Source organism: Lissotriton helveticus, chromosome 3_1, assembly GCF_964261635.1.
Source record: "Lissotriton helveticus chromosome 3_1, aLisHel1.1, whole genome shotgun sequence".
NCBI lineage: Eukaryota > Metazoa > Chordata > Amphibia > Caudata > Salamandridae > Lissotriton > Lissotriton helveticus.
The window spans coordinates 1,323,298,764-1,323,318,165 of NC_136061.1; positions in this window are offsets into that span (position 1 = coordinate 1,323,298,764).

Sequence of the window (19,402 nt, forward strand, 5' to 3'; positions counted from 1 at the left end):
ATACCTGATACAAACAAGACCACTGACACCATCTGGAAGAAAAGCAACACATTACAACAATCACAATAAGGGACAAGGTACACCCTACTGCAGAAAGAGAAAAAAAACAAAAATTAACGGCACAGCCATCTAATCCGCAAGCACACACACATACTGGTTGAATTTGGCACGGGGGTGAGTGATGATTCAGTACATACATTTGTAATCGCAAGTAATTTCACAAAAAATGAAATACACTGTGCATAATTGAAAGTATGATTAACTGAACCACTGACTCACAGCTCGTGAGCTGTAAAGCCACGTCAAGGCACCAACCTCTTTACAGGCCATTCATACACCTTTCGTACGTGTGACACATTCAAAACATTCACACCGCCAGCCGCGGACCCATCACATTTCAACACTCACACCAGCAAACAGCGCCATTCAAGGGCCCATCACTTTCACACGCCCACATTTCTGACACTGCAACTACACAAATTGATGGACTGTGTGGAGTGTCACTCAACTAGCAGTGTGTGTAGTGACCAACAGAAAGTAACTACTCACACACCTCCAGCTGAGCACCAGTCCACCCACACCACCATCCAAGCACCAGACCATGCACACCGCCAGCCAAACACTCAGCGCACACCGACAGCCAAGCACAACTCCGTGCACAGTCAGTCAAGTATCACTCCACACTCACCACCAGCCAAGCGCCACTCCACGCACACCGCCAGCCAAGCACCACTCCGTGCACAGACAGCTAAGCACCGGTCCACGCACACCCTCCAGCCAAGTACCACTCCGCACAAACCACCAGCCAAACACCACTCCACACACACCACCAGCCAAACACCACTCCATGCACAGACAGCCAAGTACCACTCCACACACACCGCCAGCCAAGCACCACTCCACACACACCGCCAGCCAAGCACCACTCCACACACACCGCCAGCCAAGCACCACTCCACACACACCATCAGCCAAACACCACTCCATGCACAGACAGCCAAGTACCACTCCACGAACACCACCAGCCAAGCGCCACTCCACACACACCGCCAGCAAAGCACCACTCCGTGCACAGACAGCCAAGTACCACTCCACGCACACCACCAGCCACGCGCAACTCCACACACACCGACAGCCAAGCACCAGCCGGCACACACCACAAACACATTTAGAATTCTTTTTTTGAAAATAACACTAAACAAATGGAAATACCTACAAATCAGGTAACACAAATTCTTAAAATAAAAACTTTGCACTAATGCCAATCCTTGAAACAAACTAAAAATGTTTTACAGAATGCAGACCAGGCAATTCACTTTACAGCTCATTAAAACTCCCAAAACTTCTTTTGCGTGCGGTACGATTTAAAACAAGCTGACAGACACAATGCAGGCTTAGAAGGACAGTCAGGACAGTATATACGAGACTCCTTCCGCACGCCTCTTCGCCAACAGACTCTGCATCTTCTAGTCGGAAAGTCTCTTCCAGTAGTGGAAGGAATAGATTCAGGAAAGTGGCGATCTTGCAATCTAGCCACTTCCTCCACCACTCCAAATCTAGGAACACTTGCCTGCTCCACAAGTACAAGGCTGCCTATTATAGACTCCTGAAACTTAACAAAAGGCATCTTCTTCTCAGGATAAGACTTCTGTTACACAACAAAAGCATTAAAGGATGCCAAGTGGAACAGATGGATAGCCAACTTCTTGTACCAAACGTAAGCCTTTCGAAGAGCAACATAAGGTTCCAACCTCTGATCTACTCTGTCAACACCACCCATGAACTTATTGTAAGCTAGAATGCACACAGGTTTGCGCACTTCAGCACCCTGACCCCAAACAGGCACAGGTTCTGTACTTTCATCGTGGATAGTAGTCAGCATGTACACATCTCTCTTGTCTGAATACTTCACAGCTAGAAGCTCCCCACATCGCAATGCCGTAGACTGTCCCCGCACAAGCCTTTTGCAAACAAGTTCCTTTGGGAAACCTTTACGGTTACTGCGCATTGTGCCACAAGCAACAGTGCCCACTTTGGCCAACTCCTTGAACAACCGCACACCAGTGTAGAAGTTATCTACATATAAATGATGGCCTTTGTTAAATAATCCCCTACCTAGTTCCCACACAATTTTCTCAGTCACTCCAAAAGTAGAAGGACAACCAGGAGGGTTAATGCTGGACTCCTTACCAGTGTACACCCTGAAATTGTAGACATATCCAGTCTCACTGTCACACAGCATATACAGTTTGATTCCATAGCGTGCCCTCTTACTAGGAATGTATTGCCTAAAAACCAAGCGGCCCTTGAACAACACCAAAGACTCATCCACTGCAATTTCTTTACCAGGGACAAAAATCTCAGAAAAACGATCAACAAAGTGATCAAGGACAGGCCGAATTTTAAACAAACGGTCACAATCAGGGTGATCGCGTGACAACGCTAAACTATTATCAACAAAATGCATCATCCGAAGAAGAAGCATATACCGATCACGACTTATGACTGCTGGAAATATAGCTGTTGCCATCAAGGGACTAGTGGACCAATATGAAGTCATTGATGACTTCCTTAGCAAGCCCATCAAAAAAGTTAATCCCAGAAACTTCTTCATCTCTTCAACATTTGTGGGAGTCCACCGGATTGCTCTAGAATAGGGCTTAAGGCTGGCACTGTTGGCCCTCAAAAATTGTTCTGCATACAAATTGGTTTGCTCAACAATCTCTTGCAAAAACACATCGTCAAAAAACAACTGAAAAAACTTAATTGGCAGAAAATTCTCTGTATTCACTCTACACCCAGGAACACCAGTGAACTCTGGCAATGCCGGCTGCACCAAGCCAGGGGGAACCCAGAGGCCATCCCTATCAACGGGGGGAGCAGCCACCCCAGCCTGCAGCACCGAAACATCTTGCTGCTGTTCTCCAACGGGAAGCCTCACAGCCACAGATACTTCTGGCTACACAACACCAACAGAAGACATAGCATCCCCAGAGGGCTCTTCCTGCACTACACCAACGGGAAGCCCAGCAGCCTGAGATGCTTCCTGCTGCACTACACCACCGGGAAACCAAGCAGGCCCAGGTGCCTCTTGCCGCTCTACACCAATGGGAAGCCTAACAGCCCCAGATGCCTCTTGCTGCACTACACCAGCAGGAAGACGAAAAGCACCAGATGCCTCTTTGCGCACCACAGCAATGTGAAGCCTTTTGGGTGCAGGCTCCAGCCCACATGCCTCTTGCCGACGTAAAAAGAAAGGAAACCTTGCGGCTCTAGGCAGCAGCACAGGTGCCTCTTGGCCCACTACCGGCAACACAATGTCCTCCTCTACCATAGGCCCTTCATCAGCACTAGAAGAAGAGTCATCATCCGATGATGATGATTCCATGCGAAGAGAAAACTCACTGCCTGAATCTTCTGCCGCTTCCTGGGAGTCCGAATTGGACTCAGACTCTGAACCATGGTCAGAGGAAGACTCAAAAACCAAACCAAGAACCTGCTGAGCAGTAATCCTGCGACTAGCCATTATCCTTACAAAGCAAGAAGACTGCACACACAAGTGAACAACAACCTACACTGTGCAAAGTAAGAAGTAAACAAGGTAAGGCTTTCACTAAAAGATAAATACAATCCAAAACAATTTCACTCTTACTAAATATAGCTACACTCACCAGCACCTACTCTGTTGAGACACAGCGAAAAGAAATGATATCCCACTAGAAAGAAAAAAAGAAATGACAGATTAGAAAACAAAGTGCACATCAAACACTCATGCTGAAAAAAAAAACACAGAGCCACACAAACTGCTAGAAGTACAACCTTTTTCAAAAAGACAAACATCAAGGGGAAGTAGTACAAAATACATTCACTTACCAAGCACAAGCAACTACACAAGCTGCAAACAGACACGCAACCTACAACAATCCAAACAGCAAAAGCCTGGAACAAGACAAAAATAGAGAAGAAAAGAAATTACTACCACATTTCACAAACAAGATAACAATTAAAACAACAACACACAAATTTGCCCCCCAAATTAAAATTCGGCTAGATGGGCCATCAAATAGGGCTTAGACCAATTGAGATTAGATGAGGTTTAACATCAAGACACTGGATAATTTTTTGAATTTTTTTAACTGCCTGACCACTTTGGTGCCAGTCAGTCTTTTGCTCCTACCAGTACCCCCATCACACAGGGGCAGTAAGGACATTCATACACCTTTTGTACGTGTGACACATACAAAACATTCACACCGCCAGCCGCCAGCGCCATTCAAGGGCCCATCACTTTCACACGCCCACATATCTGACACAGCAACTACAGAAAATGATGGACTGCGTAGAGTGTCACTCAACTAGCAGTGTGTGTAGTGACCAACAGAAAGTAACTACTCACACACCGCCAGCAGAGTGCCAGTCCACCCACAGCACCATCCAAGCACCAGACCATGGACACCACCAGCCAAACACCACTCAGCGCACACCGACAGCCAAGTACCACTCCACGCACACCATCCAGCCAAGCGCCACTCCACACACACCGCCAGCCAAGTACCACTCCACGCACACCACCAGCCAAGCGCCACTCCACACACACCGCCAGCCAAGCAGCACTCCGTGCACAGACAGCAAAGTAGCACTCCACGCACACCACCAGCCAAGCGCCACTCCACACACACCGCCAGCCAAGCAGCACTCCGTGCACAGACAGCAAAGTAGCACTCCACGCACACCACCAGCCAAGCGCCACTCCACAAACACCGCCAGCAAAGCACCACTCCGTGCACAGACAGCAAAGTAGCACTTCACGCACACCACCAGCCAAGCGCCACTCCACAAGCACCACCAGCCAAGCACCACTCCGTGCATAGATATCCAAGTACCCCTCCACGCACACCACCAGCCAAACACCACTCAGCGCACACCGATAGCCAAGTACCACTCCACACACACCGCCAGCAAAGCACCACTCCACGCACACTGCAAGCCAAGCGCCACTCACCGCCAGCCAAGCACCGCTCCACGCACACTATCCAGCCAAGTACCACTCCCCACACACCGCCAGTCAAACACCACTCCACACACACCACCAGCCAAACACCACTCCGTGCACAGACAACCAAGTAGCACTCCATGCACACCACCAGCCAAGCACCACTCCACACACACCGCCAGCCAAGCAGCACTCCATGCACAGACAGCAAAGTAGCACTCCACGCACACCACCAGCCAAGCGCCACTCCACACACACCGCTAGCCAGGCAGCACTCCGTGCACAGACAGCAGAGTAGCACTCCACGCACACCACCAGCCAAGCGCCACTCCACACACACCGCCAGCCAAGCAGCCCTCCGTGCACAGACAGCAAAGTAGCACTCCACGCACACCTCCAGCCAAGCGCCACTCCACACACACCGCCAGCCAAGCAGCACTCCGTGCACAGACAGCAAAGTAGCACTCCACGCACACCACCAGCCAAGCGCCACTCCACAAGCACCACCAGCCAAGTACCACTCCGTGCACAGACAGCCAAGTACCACTCCACACACACCACCAGCCAAGCGCCACTCCACACACACCGCCAGCCAAGCACCACTCCGTGCATAGATATCCAAGTACCCCTCCACGCACACCGCCAGCCAAACACCACTCAGCGCACACCGATAGCCAAGTACCACTTCACACACACCGCCAGCAAGCACCACTCCACGCACACCACAAGCCAAGCACCACTCACCGACAGCCAAGCACCGCTCCACGCACACCATCCAGCCAAGTACCACTCCCCACACACCGCCAGCCAAACACCACTCCACACACACCACCAGACAAACACCACTCCGTGCACAGACAACCAAGTAGCACTCCACGCACACCACCAGCCAAGCGCCACTCCACACACACCGCCAGCCAAGCAGCACTCCGTGCACAGACAGCAAAGTAGCACTCCACGCACACCACCAGCCAAGCGCCACTCCACACACACCGCCAGCCAAGCAGCACTCCGTGCACAGACAGCAAAGTAGCACTCCACGCACACCACCAGCCAAGCGCCACTCCACACACACCGCCAGCCAAGCAGCACTCCTTGCACAGACAGCAAAGTAGCACTCCACGCACACCTCCAGCCAAGCGCCACTCCACACACACCGCCAGCCAAGCAGCACTCCGTGCACAGACAGCAAAGTAGCACTCCACGCACACCACCAGTCAAGCGCCACTCCACAAGCACCACCAGCCAAGCACCACTCTGTGCACAGACAGCCAAGTACCACTCCACACACACCACCAGCCAAGCGCCACTCCACACACACCGCCAGCCAAGCACTACTCCGTGCATAGATAGCCAAGTACCCCTCCATGCACACCGCCAGCCAAACACCACTCAGCGCACACCGATAGCCAAGTACCACTCCACACACACCGCCAGCCAAGCACCACTCCACGCACACCGCAAACCAAGCGCCACTCACCGCCAGCCAAGCACCGCTCCACGCACACCATTCAGCCAAGTACCACTCCCCACACACACCACCAGCAAACACCACTCTGTGCACAGACAACCAAGTACCACTCCATGCACACCACCAGCCAAGCACCACTCCACACACACCGCCAGCCAAGCAGCACTCCGTGCACAGACAGCAAAGAAGCACTCCACGCACACCACCAGCCAAGCGCCACTCCACACACACCGCCAGCCAATCACTACTCCTTGCCCAAGGGGTCGCTTCCTAAAAACTAAATATTCCTTGGTGTTAGTGGGCATTTTCTGCCCCCCCCCCCCCTGGGGGCAAAACGGCAAAAAAAAGGGCCGATTTGCCCCCAGGGTGGACAGAAAAACAAAAACACAATCATGGCCACCTGGAAGCGACCCTTACCCAAGGGGTCGCTTCCCAAAACAAACACATTGCCCCAACAAAAATCCCTGGTGCTAGTGGGTAATTTCTGCCCCCCCCCCCTGGGGGCAAAACGGCCAAAAAAACGGGCCGATTTCCCCCCAGGGGGGGCAGAAAAACGAAAACATATTGCCAGCCCGCCTGGAAGCGACCCTTGCCCAAGGGGTCGCTTCCTAAAAACTAAAATTAAATCCCTGGTGTCTAGTGGGGGCATTTCCGCCGCACGATCACGACGCTGTGCGCGATCGTGAGGCAGAAATGCCCTGCAAAGAGACATCAGGGGAAAGGAAAATCTCTTTCCTCTCCCCTGATGCCTCTTCGCTGCCCCCAAACCCCCGCCAGCCTCGACAAACCTACCTTCTTCCAGCGCGGTCATGAAGCAAATGGCTTCCTGAGCGCTGGGAATCCCTGATGATGTCAGCGCGCGCTGTGCGCGCTGACGTCATCAGGGATTACCATGGGGGGGCGGGGTCGGCAGCGGAAGCTCTTCCGCTGCCGCCCCCAGCAAAACAAAAACGATCAGAGACCCTCGGGGGGAGCGCCAGCGCTTCCCCCGAGGGTGGGGCTGATGACGAGCTGGCCTTGTCATCAGCGCACCACAGGTAAGCGCGATGACGAGCCCAGCTCGTCATTAGCCCCGAAGGGGTTAAACAACGGGTAATACCTCAAAATTGCAGGGTGAGTTAATCCAACATCTATCGTTTTGGTGTTCTATGTTAGATGGCATACGTCACACAATCCACATCTGGTGTGACCAGTCACTGGAGGAAGGAACACCGTCCGGTCTCCTTCTCCTGTGTGTGTTACGACCTTCAATACCGCCTTAAGCAGTATTCAAAAGATTGTGTTGCGCCATTGGCGAATCTTGAATTCTAATGGCTTATCTGTGGATAAGCCCCTCTTCTCTTTTAGAAAGCATTAACCACTTGGATGCTGTGGCTTGACCAACGATTTCATGTAATTTCCATTGAAATGAATGGGCACTCCATGACGAGTTACCCTTGTCATTAGCATCCAAGTGAACATCTTGGTACATACAAGACCAAGAATGAATACCAGGACACAGATGGGAACAGGAGAAGGAGACCGGACGGTGTTCCTTCACCCAGTAACTAGCCACACCAGATGTGGATTGTGTGACTTATGCCATCTAATAGAGATGAAGCATAGATCCACATTCAGATGCCAACAGAATTTTAGTCGACTAACGAACCACTTTGTAGAGAAAATGCACTCAGCCGAGGAATTTACTTGGACAGTTTTGGAAAAACCTAACATCAACATGAGTGGGGGAACCCAGAAAGAGCCCTATTCATTAGAGAGCAAAAATGGATTTATAGGGTGTAGAGTTTTTCCAGGGGGTTGAGCGATGATATCCCCTGGAATACTCTGAATAACCTCTCAAAACTCCTAGGAGAGTAGGATGGTAGCTGCATAATTTAGTTATTACCCGTTGTTTAATAACAGCAGATTCTGAGATGGCACTTCCCTTTACAATCAATGGGGACCAGGACATTGGTAATTTTTTTCAATAACTCTGTGCCGCACCCCACCCCCACAACTAAACCCAACCCCCAACCCACCCAAAACACTCCCCCTTCCTCTCTCCCCTCCCCGTATTACAGCTTTGGGAGGCAATGGTACCGTCAAGTCCCTTGTGGACATTAATTTGCACTATCATAAAGATGGGAGCACCCCATTTGGGTACTGGAGGCCTTTTAAAGACACAGGGTCCATTAGATTAATCATAGCCCCTATTCACAAATTATAAATACAGATAGAGGAGTAGGGCGCTACAAAGGGCACTAGGCACATAATCACGAGCAATGTGTGTTTAAAATGAATGCTATATTTGGCTGCAGGCAGGGAGTGGTCAGCATTCTAGTGTTGGAGAGCTTGTTAGATTGATGCTCCTCTCGTGGTGTCCTGCGCTGGTTGGAGGCGTGGTTTCACCTCTTCAAGAGAGATGTCCTAACAATGGGGAAATGCGCTACACAGTGGGTTGGAGAGACGATTGAGTCTGCCAACCGTTTACCTCGGAAGCAGTAAGTTATTGAGAAGACGTGTGAGTGAACAACTAAACGGGCCAAAGGGGATGTGATACACTTGATGGTGCTTGGGTGTGAATACCTGTGAACTCGAGCAGGCACAGTTACCGGCATTGGGTACGAGGGAAAATAGCATGTACCACCGGTCCCCGAATTTTTAAACCAACTCTGGCCGGCAGAGAGTTACGTTTCTATTCTGTAAAAGGGCCGGAAAGAAACAACAGGGTTAAGCCCTGTGATAATTATGAATGGCAGAGTACTGCTGAGTAAGTTCTAGCTACGAGTAAAGCTTGTTGGGCTACAGGACACCTCTTGGGTGTTCATTCTGTGCACTGGTACATTTTGTGCACGGGAGTGATGAGGCTAATTTACATAAGGAGAATATACATCTACAGGCTTCCCAATAAAAATGTCAAACAAGGATCACAATGACATTATTAAGACTGGGAGTGATGTTTTTAATTAATATTTTTGCTTCCCTTGCAGAGAGTGCTAATAGGAAGCTGTTCTCCTCCACCGCCATTTCGAGTTTTTTACTAATATAAACTCTGTAATTGTTGGACTACATCAGCTTGGATGGTAGTGGTGTCCCACGGGTATTTTCTTGGCTCACTCGGATTTCTGAGATGAAGACATTGAATATGGCATTAATCCAGTATCATTTATAAAATTGGTGATACGGGCCAATCAACCCGGCTAGAGGCACTACATTAATAGTGCACCACCTACCACGAGATTCAGTGGGGTGAGGGCAGCCCTTGGTTTTTTAAGAGTGTATTGAGAATTATGGGAAGTTTGGCACGACATAATTTGTGTTTTCAGAATAATGTCTGCCAGTGGTTATGTTGTATATGAATATAAACAAGGGCCACTGACAGTGTCATGTCTTTGTTTTCGTTTTTGTTTTTATTTGTATAAGTTCCCCTTCACAAAGCGAAGGGCTCTTTTGCAAGGTGATTTTCCCCTTTACTCACTTCTGAATCGGTAGAAGGGTAAGGGGTGTCACCCAGGTTCACACAGGTGAGAGTCCTGAAGAAAGCCGGGGCACTGTCAATTGCCGGCTGAAACATGTCGACACATATGCAGTGTGGAGCAGGTGGAGTCTCATAATAAGTTCCTCCACTTAGCATCCACGTTTTTCCTTTTAAATCCTGGACAGGGGACCTAATATTAAAATGGTAATAAGGATCCCCTGGGACCAGCTTTCAGTTCCACTGATTCTGCACTATTTTCTCACCTTTGAGTTTTCACAAACTCTTCACTGTCTGTTGTATTGTCTTCCCCTCCCTATTGCTCCACCTCCAGTGTTGGGTAAATACGGAGGTGTGTTAGCAGCCCTATGATGAAGCATGACACAGCTTGCTGTGTGTGAGGGCAGTTCTAAAAGCAAGGTGCTTTTTCCTTGACTCACTCTTAGTTACTTTTCTTGTTTTATTTTTTAATCCCCCTTCTTTTTGTGATAAAAGTCTGAGCGGGAGGTCAAAGGGGGTTTAGATCCTCTCACCCCTCTGTTCTAGTGTGTTTCCTGTGTTGAGAGCGGCCGCTGAGCCGCAGGGGCAAAACTTTTATTAAACCCAACCTCGAATGAAACAATACCCAATTGGGTCTCAGCTGAGTCGGATTTCCACATTGAGAAATATGGCGGAGGGACAGGGTTTGGCCTATGTGGACGAAGCAGCTGCTGAAATCCTCAGAGGGCCATCTTTACTTGGGGACACCACGGTCAACCAAGTGTTGGTCCAAGGGGAAGGCTGGGATACATTGTTAGAGTTAAAGAAATCCCATGTCAAAACTATCTTACATGGGGCAATCCTAACAGAATATTTGAGAGGGAATGCAGCACCAAAAGATTTGTTGGTGACAAATGAGCCCCTGATTTTTCTAGAAGATCCAGTCTTTAGGAAAGATTGGTCTTCAATCGCCTGGAAATGTACGAGGGATTGGCTGATTCTCATTATAAATAAAGCCAAGAGAACAGCCGATGCCCTCTACATTAAGATCCAGGAGAACGAATAGGAAATCAAGACAACAATCCTGTCCACCACCTTCAAAAAGAAACTGGAGGAGATAAATAATGACATAGTCGAACATAAGGACTATTTATTAAGATCCAAAGTGGATAAACTACAGAAGGACTTAAAGAAATTTTCTAGGGAGAAGGTTTACCCCTAACGTTACTTACGAATACTCGCATTTGAGGATATGAAGCGTGGTACCAATAGAGAACAGAGAACATCAGCTCGAACCAGCTCTAGTAGTGGGGATAGTGACTATGAGAGAAATCCCCGGAGAAGGGGAGAGGCAGGCATTTCTTTGGGGGTCCCCGTCCCTAGTTCAACACCCCCTAACCAAACTTTCCAAATAACAACTATGGATGGCCCCCTTGTACCAACCCCATTTTCAAGGAATGTCAGGAGGTCCTATGGCACAAACCCCCCCCATGCTCAATCCTTTTTTTTGGGAGGGGCCGATGGAGGGGCAGGGGCAAACAGAAGAACATGACAGGGGTGCAATGGGAGGATTTGGAACAAAAAGTAACCAGGAGTATGGCCAAAGAATCAACTCCAGGAACGAGCTGGGATTGATCTCCCTGGTGATAAATCTAACTGATATCGAATTGACAGACACACAGGTTGAGGTCTTAGAAAAGGGTCTTGAATATTTATTTATTATTTATTTATTTAAAAGTTTTATATAGCGCTGGCTAGACCCGGATGTATCAGAGCGCTTTACATGAGCATCAGATCATGGTTACAGGTGACATCGTTACAAAGGTTTCACAGATTCTTAGAGCACGGCAACATAGTTACTTGTAAGGTCAAGATAAACAATAAGCACAAATACGTAAGGGGAAAAGAAGGCAAGGGGAGAGATTCAGGGGAGGGGATTGGAGTAGAGGAAGTATATAGATAATGAAGGTGGAAAGAGGAGGGGAGGGTGAGAGACACAGCATGGGGAGAGGAGGGGAAAGGTGATGGGGACACAAACTGGTAGACGAGTCAAGGCAACGTCCAAAGTCCAGTAAGCTGTGATCCCAGGACAAGTGGTATCCCTTCCCTATCTCTATTGTGAGAGGTTCCCTTTACGCAGTGGACTCTCTCAGAGGGGTCTCTGAGACTCCAAGGCTTATATACTGGATCCTTCCCCAAAAAGGGGAGAGGGAGTGCTTTGGCAAGGGACGCCATACCAAACCTCAAGTGTGAGTGGCTACCTAGGCGCAGTGGACTCACTCAGCAGGTTCGCTGATACTCCAGAGTATAAATATTGGATCTTTCCCCAACAAGGGGAGAAGGAGTGCTTAGTCAAAGAGCACAAAGGATAGGGGGTAGGCAAAGTAGCAGGCAAGGGGAGAGATTCAGGGGAGAGAGGATAGGAGCTAGGGAAGAGACAATAAGGAGAGACTAAACGAAGTCTGTCTAAAGACCGACTGGGTAGGTGACGACCAAGGAGGTAATCCACGTCCCATCTCCCCTATAACTAAACTAAGTAGCTCCATCGGGCATCAGACAAAATAGTTCAGTCTCAAAACAATTGAGAGAGGAGGGAGGGAGAGACAAAAGTAGAGGGAGGATGCAGTAGGAGACGACAGGAAGTGCAACAATGTGGTTAAACAATATACTAGAAGAAGATCAACAAGTAAACATTAAATCAAAATCAGCAATACAATTAGGGGAGAAGAGAAAAAAAGAGAGAAAGTAGTGGGGCATAGGGGAGGAGAGAAAGTGAGGATAAGGTAAGAGAAAACCGTAGAGACGAAAGGAAGTCTGTCTAAAGACCGACTGGGTAGGTGACGACCAAGGAGGGACTCCACGGCCCATCTCCCCTATAGCTAAACCAGGTAGCTCCATCGGGCAACAGACAAAATAGTTCGGTCTCAATACATTAAGAGAGGAGGGAAGGAGAGATATAAATAGAGGGAGGATGCGGGAGGAGACGACTGGAGAGACGGAAGGAAGTGCAACAATGCGGTTTAACAATATACTAGAAAAAGAACAACAAGTAAACATTAAATAAAACAGTTAACAATACATTAGGGGAGGAGAGAAAAAAGAAAGAAAGTAGTGGGGGGTAGGGGAGGAGAGGAGAGAGAGTGAGGATAAGGAAAGAGACAACCGTAGAGACGAAAGGAAGTCTGTCTAAAGACCGACTGGGTAGGTGACGACCACGGAGGGAATACACAGTCCATCTCCCCTATAGCTAAACCAGGTAGCTCCATCGGGCATCAGACAAAATAGATCAGTCTCAAGTGGCATATAGGCCAGAATAAATCTTTATGATCATAGATCATGGTTGCCCAGTTTAGTAGCAATATCACCAATGCGTTTATGTAGTCGTAGGGTGAAATCAGGTGTATGGTATGTTGAAAATAGCTGATAAATAAGCCACTCAAAGATGGCTGCTAGCTTATCCAGCGATATTATGGCTCAGGGGCGCTCAGGGGAGTAGTCCTATTACTCTTTCCATGAATCATACCTCTCGGAGTGTAGTCCTATGTCGCTGTAAATTGAAGTAGGTTCCAGTGTTTTGTCTCAGGGGAGTAGTCCTATTGCTCTTTCCATGAGTCATACTACCCTGGGTATAGTCCTATGTCGCTGGGTCTTGAACATGTACCAATGAATACACCAGATACCTTTAAGATAAGACAAGAACGAGTGAGTTTTTTTTGCAACATCCGTTTAAAAGTCTTTTTTGAAAACCAGTACCAGGATAACACAGAGAGGGGTGATACCAATCTCCGTTTGAAGTCCAAGTTTACTCCTTTTTTGGGCCAACTTTCAGTGGAAATAGAGGTCTTTGAACAGGCAATTATTGGTGAAGTGGAAACACTAAAGAGAGCAATACAACATTTATGAACCTTTCTAAAAAAGAACGAAGGGCATTGGAGGAATTAAGAGATAATGAGGAACTGGTGATAAACCAGGTTGATAAAGGGGGAGCCACGGTGTTACAGAGCAGAACAGTGTATGAGACGGAATGTCTGAGACTATTGGCTGATAGTAGGGAATTCCAGACAGTTGAGACAGGATCCAATAGAAACTATCAAGAAAGAAATAATATTGATGATGGATGAAGCAGTGCAAAATGAATGGATTTCGGAGAATGAGGGGAATTTTCTCTGTCAACCACAACTAATAACTTCATATTTTTATACCTTCCCAAAAGTTCATAAACCCACGAGGCCCCCACCGGTGAGGCCTATCGCTTCGGGGATGGGATCATTATTGGAGCCCCTGTCGCAATTTTGTGACTTCTTTTTTAAACCAATTGTCCAATCAAGACCAGCATATCTTAAGGACACAACTGAGGTTACTACTTAAAGTCTTGGAGTTTAATCCAACTGAAGATTTTCTGGTTGGTCTGGACGTGGAATCCTTGTATACTAATATACCACAAATGGAGACACTGAGAGCGGTAGAGGACATCTTGTATGCAATGGATTGGGAGTATTCCATGCCCAGACTATTCATTTTACATCTGGCTGAGATTGCCCTCACAAAGAACGTTTTTGAGTTCCAAGGAACCTTTTACCTGCAGACCCATGGTACCTCCATGTGGAGTGTTTTCGCTCCGAGCCTGGTGGGGCTGTACATGTCTGCCTTTGAGGACCAGTACATCTACACCCATGGAGCTCCCTGGTTCCATCACATAAAGGTCTGGAGGCGTTTCATAGATGATGTCCTGTTAGTCTGGAAGGGGGAGAGAGAGACACTGGATGACTTCCTGGTCTGGCTCAACAGCAGGAACCCCCTACTACTTTTTACGTCCAAAATCACTAAAAAGAGCATACCATTCCTGGACTTGACTATCTTTCCAGCAGAGGGGGGCCTGAGCACGAAAATGTTTCATAAATCTACTGACAGGTACAGTTTACTCTCATTCAAGAGTTTTCATCCCAAACCCCTTAGGGAGAATCTTCCGGTGGGACAATTTTTACGCCTGCGACAAAATTATTCTAATATTAAAAAGATTTTCGTGAAGAAGCAGAGTCTCTTCAACAAAAACTTTTAAAAAGAGACTACCCTGCATGGGTGGTTAATAGGGCGAAGAAAAGAGCGATTAATTGTCATCGAGAAGCGCTCTTAGAAACTACAGAGAAATCATCAATGGAAAGAACAGTGTGTGTTACGACCTTCAATACCGCCTCAAGCAATATTAAAAAAAACTGTGTTGCGCCATTGGCGAATCTTGAATTCTAATGGTTTATCTCTGGATAAGCCCCTCTTCTCTTTTAGAAAGAGTCAAAGCCCAAGAATGAATAACAGGACACAGATGGGCACAGGAGAAGGAGACCGGACGGTGTTCCTTCCCCCAGCGACTGGCCATATCAGATGTGGATTGTATGACGTATGCCATCTAATAAAGAACACCAAAATGATCGATGTTGGATTAACTCACCCTTGGGAGCAAAGGAGACATACAAATTGTAATTCCTCCTTTGTTATATACATGCTGAAATGCTCCTGCGATCAGATGTACCTGGGAATGACCACCAGAAAGGTGAAGACAAGAATTATGGAGCATACATCCAAAACTAGATGCCAACGGAATGTTAGTAGACTAACGAACCACTTGGTAGAGAAACAGCACTCGGCCGAGAATTTTACTTGGACAGTTGTGGAAAAACCTAACATCAACATGAGTGGGGGGAACCCAGAAAAAGCCCTGATTCTTTAGAGAGCAAAAATGGATTTATACTGTACAGATTTTTTTCCAGGGGGTTGAACGATGATATCCATGGAATACCCTGAATAACCTCTAAAAACTCCTAGGGGAGTAGGATGGTAGCTGCATAATTGAGGTATTACCCGTTGTTTAATAACAGCAAATTCAGAGATGGCACCACCCTTTACAATCAATGCGGACCAGGACATTGGTCGGTTTTTTCAATAACTCTGCGCCCCACCCCACCCCCACAACTAAACCGAACCCCAACCACCAATTCCCACCACAACACCCCCCTTCCTCTCTCCCCTCCCCCGTATTACAGCTTTGGGAGGCAATGATAACGTCAAGTCACTTGTGAACATTAATTTGCACTATCATAAAGATGGGAGCACCCCAATTGGGTACTGGAGGCCTTTTAAAGACACAGGGTCCATCAGATTAATCATAGCCCCTATTCACTAATTATAAATACTGATAGAGGAGTAGGGCGCTACAAAGGGCGCTAGGCACATAATCACGAGCAATGTGTGTTTAAAATGGATGCTATATTTGACTGCAGGCTCGGAGGGGTCAGCATTCTAGTGTTTGGAGAGCTTGTTAGATTGACTCTCCCCTCGTGGTGTCCTACGCTGGTTGGAGGCATGGTTTCACCTCTTCAAGAGAGACGTCCTAACAATGAGGAAATGCGCTACACGTCGGGTTGGAGAAACCATTGAGTCTGCCAACAGTTTACCTCGCAAGCAGTAAGTTATTGAGAAGACGCATGAGTGAACAACTAAACGGGCCAAAGGGGATGTGATACACTTGATGGTGCTTGGGTGTGACTACTGGTGAACTCGAGCAGGCACAGTTACCGGCTTTGGGTATGAGTGAAGTCCTGGCATTTTTAAACCAACTCGGGCCGGCAGAGAGTTACGTTTCTATTCCATAAAAGGGCCAGAAAGAAACAACAGGGTTAAGCCCGTGATAATTATGAGTGGCAGAGTACTGCTGAGTAAGTTCTAGCTACGAGTAAAGCTTGTTGAGCTACAGGACACCTCTTGGGTGTTCATTCTGTGCACTGGTAAATTTTGTGTACAGGAGTGATGAGGCTAATTTACATAAGAAGAATAAACATCTACAGGCTTCCCAATGAAAATGACAAAGAAGGATCACAAAGACATTAATAAGACTGTGATTGATGTTTTTAATGAATTTTTTTGCTTCCCTTGCAGAGAGTGCTAATAGGAAGCTGTTCCCCTCCCCTGCCATTTCGAGTTTTTTACTAATATAAACTTGGTAAGTGTTGGACTACATCAGCTTGGATGGTAGTGGTGTCCCGCTGGTATTTTCTTGGCTCACTCGGATTTCTGAGATGAAGACATTGAATATGGCATTAATCCAGTATCATTTATAAAATTGGTGATAAGGGCCAATCAACCAGGCTAGAGGCACTACATTAATAGTGCACCACCTACCAAGAGATTCGGTGGGGTGAGGGCAGCCCTAGGTTTTTTAAGAGTGTATGGAGAATTATGGGTAGTTTGGCACGAAATAATTTGTGTTTTCAGAATAATGTCTGCCAGTGGATATGTTGTATATGAATATAAACAAGGGGCACTGACAGTGTCATGTGTTTGTTTTTGTTTTTATTTGTATAAGTTCCCCTTCACAAAGCGAAGGGCTCTTTTGAAAGGTGATTTTCCCCTTTACTCACTTCTGAATTGGTAGAAGGGTAAGGGGTGTCACCCAGGTTCACAGAGGTGAGAGTCCCGAAGAAATCCGGGGCACTGTCAATTGTCGGCTGAAACATGTCGACACATATGCAGTGTGGAGCATGTGGAGTCTCATAATAAGTTCCTCCACTTAGCATCCATGTTTTTCTTTTAAATCCTGGAGAGTGGGCCTAATATTAAAATTGTAATAAGGATCCCCTGGGACCAGCTTTTAGTTCCACTGATTCTGCACTATTTTCTCATCTTTGAGTTTTCACTAACTCTTCACTTATTGTTGTATTGTCCCTCCCTTCCTATTGCTCCACCTCCAGTGTTGGGTAAACATGGAGGTGTATTAGCAGCCCTATGATGAAGCATGACACAGCTTGCTGTGTGTGTGAGGGCAGTTTTAAAAGCAAGGTGTTTTTTCTTTGACTCACTCTTAGTTACTTTTCTTGTTTTATTTTTTAATCCCTCTTCTTTTTGTGATAAATGTTTGAGCTGGAGGTCGAAGGGGATTTAGATCCTCTCACCCCTCTGTTCTAGTGTGTTTCCTTAATCCTGGCTTCCCCTATTTAACAAATTGCGTGATCCTACACAATCGTTTATACTTTCCCTCCTTTTACTTCGATGGCACATATAGGAGAACCTTGCAATATTACTTCAAGATATGCGCTTTACAAAATCCCCCCCTGTGTTTGATTGATAAATTATAGTATCATGTATAATAGGAACCCAGGCTGCTAAAGAGGAGGAATATAAGTTCAATATTGTCATCGTTGTCAGGGTGGAGGGAAGAATTCATGTTTTTAAATTCACATTTGAAAACTATCACTTTAAACGATAAAATGCTCATCAACGCACTGCTATATTCTGATGTAATAAGTATAAGCAGTTCTGCGTGTTGATAAAATAACACTTTTTTAATTGGGGAGAGACTTTATATATTGTTTACACTCTTGCTGAAAGATTTGTTTAGAAATGAGTGTTTGTAAAGTTAAGAGGTGCAAGACACCCTAGTTACTTTATTTCTTTAACTTTATTTAACCTTTAAATAAATGCTTTCATGTTTATTTAACATATTTTTATGTCAATTCTTAGTCGAGTAGGGTGCAGCCTAGTGCTTCTGTTGATCTGTGTCCGCACATTAATGTCAGTGCTGTATAGCATTCTGTTAGTCCATAACCAGAAAGATAAAGCATACTGAAGATGGTGATACTGGTGGCCCTAAATATGGAATGTTTAGCCTACAGGAAACTCTTTTGTGGGTCAGTCATGTGCCGTAGGCCCTTGCCTTCCCTCACACTGTTAAAGCTGTGCAGGTAGCATACTATTTTCACAGTGGTGGTTCTCGTGTCGGGATTCAGGAAAGACACTGATGCAGGCAGAGATAGTCAGGGTCAAACCAGTTAGGTTAAGTGTGCTTCATAGCTACACTGATTCTCCTCTACCCGACCCCACCACCCGAATGGGCAACTGTGGCTATTAGAGCAGCACTGTTAGAAGCAAGGCAGAGCAATGAAAGCAGGCAGGCCCCAGGTTTAGCTGGTATTTGCTAGATGTTCAAGAAGTAGGGTGGGGGTTAGTGTTGTGGTTACTCAGTGGCCTAATGTATCCACTTAAAAAATGAGTGTTTGACCTCTTGGTCTCAGCTTTAAATCATAGTAGGTTCACTCAGCCTTTCATCCTTCTGAGGTTGATAAAATGAGTAACATTGACTTGGGTAACATACATCTTTCAGAAAGCACCAAAATACCTCAAGGGATAAATGTACACTTTGCTAATTAGTTCTCATCCAACATTTTCTCTTTTTCTGTGTGTGTGTGGTTCCACTGCCAATTGACACTGATCATATTGGAACCCCTTTCTTTAATTCAGACCTCCTCCTCTTGCTTTGCTACTACGTAGGGCTCCATTTACTATAGTGCAAAGAATGGGATTTCTTGGCTTGGGATTGGCATCTTCAACCATTTCGCCACACCCCACCCCACCCTGGTTCCATCTGAATGCCCTTTAAATTAATACCTTTGTCCACCGCCTCTCCTTTTTAGTTGGATACTCATTGGTGTTTGTCGCTGAATTGTGCAAAATAAAT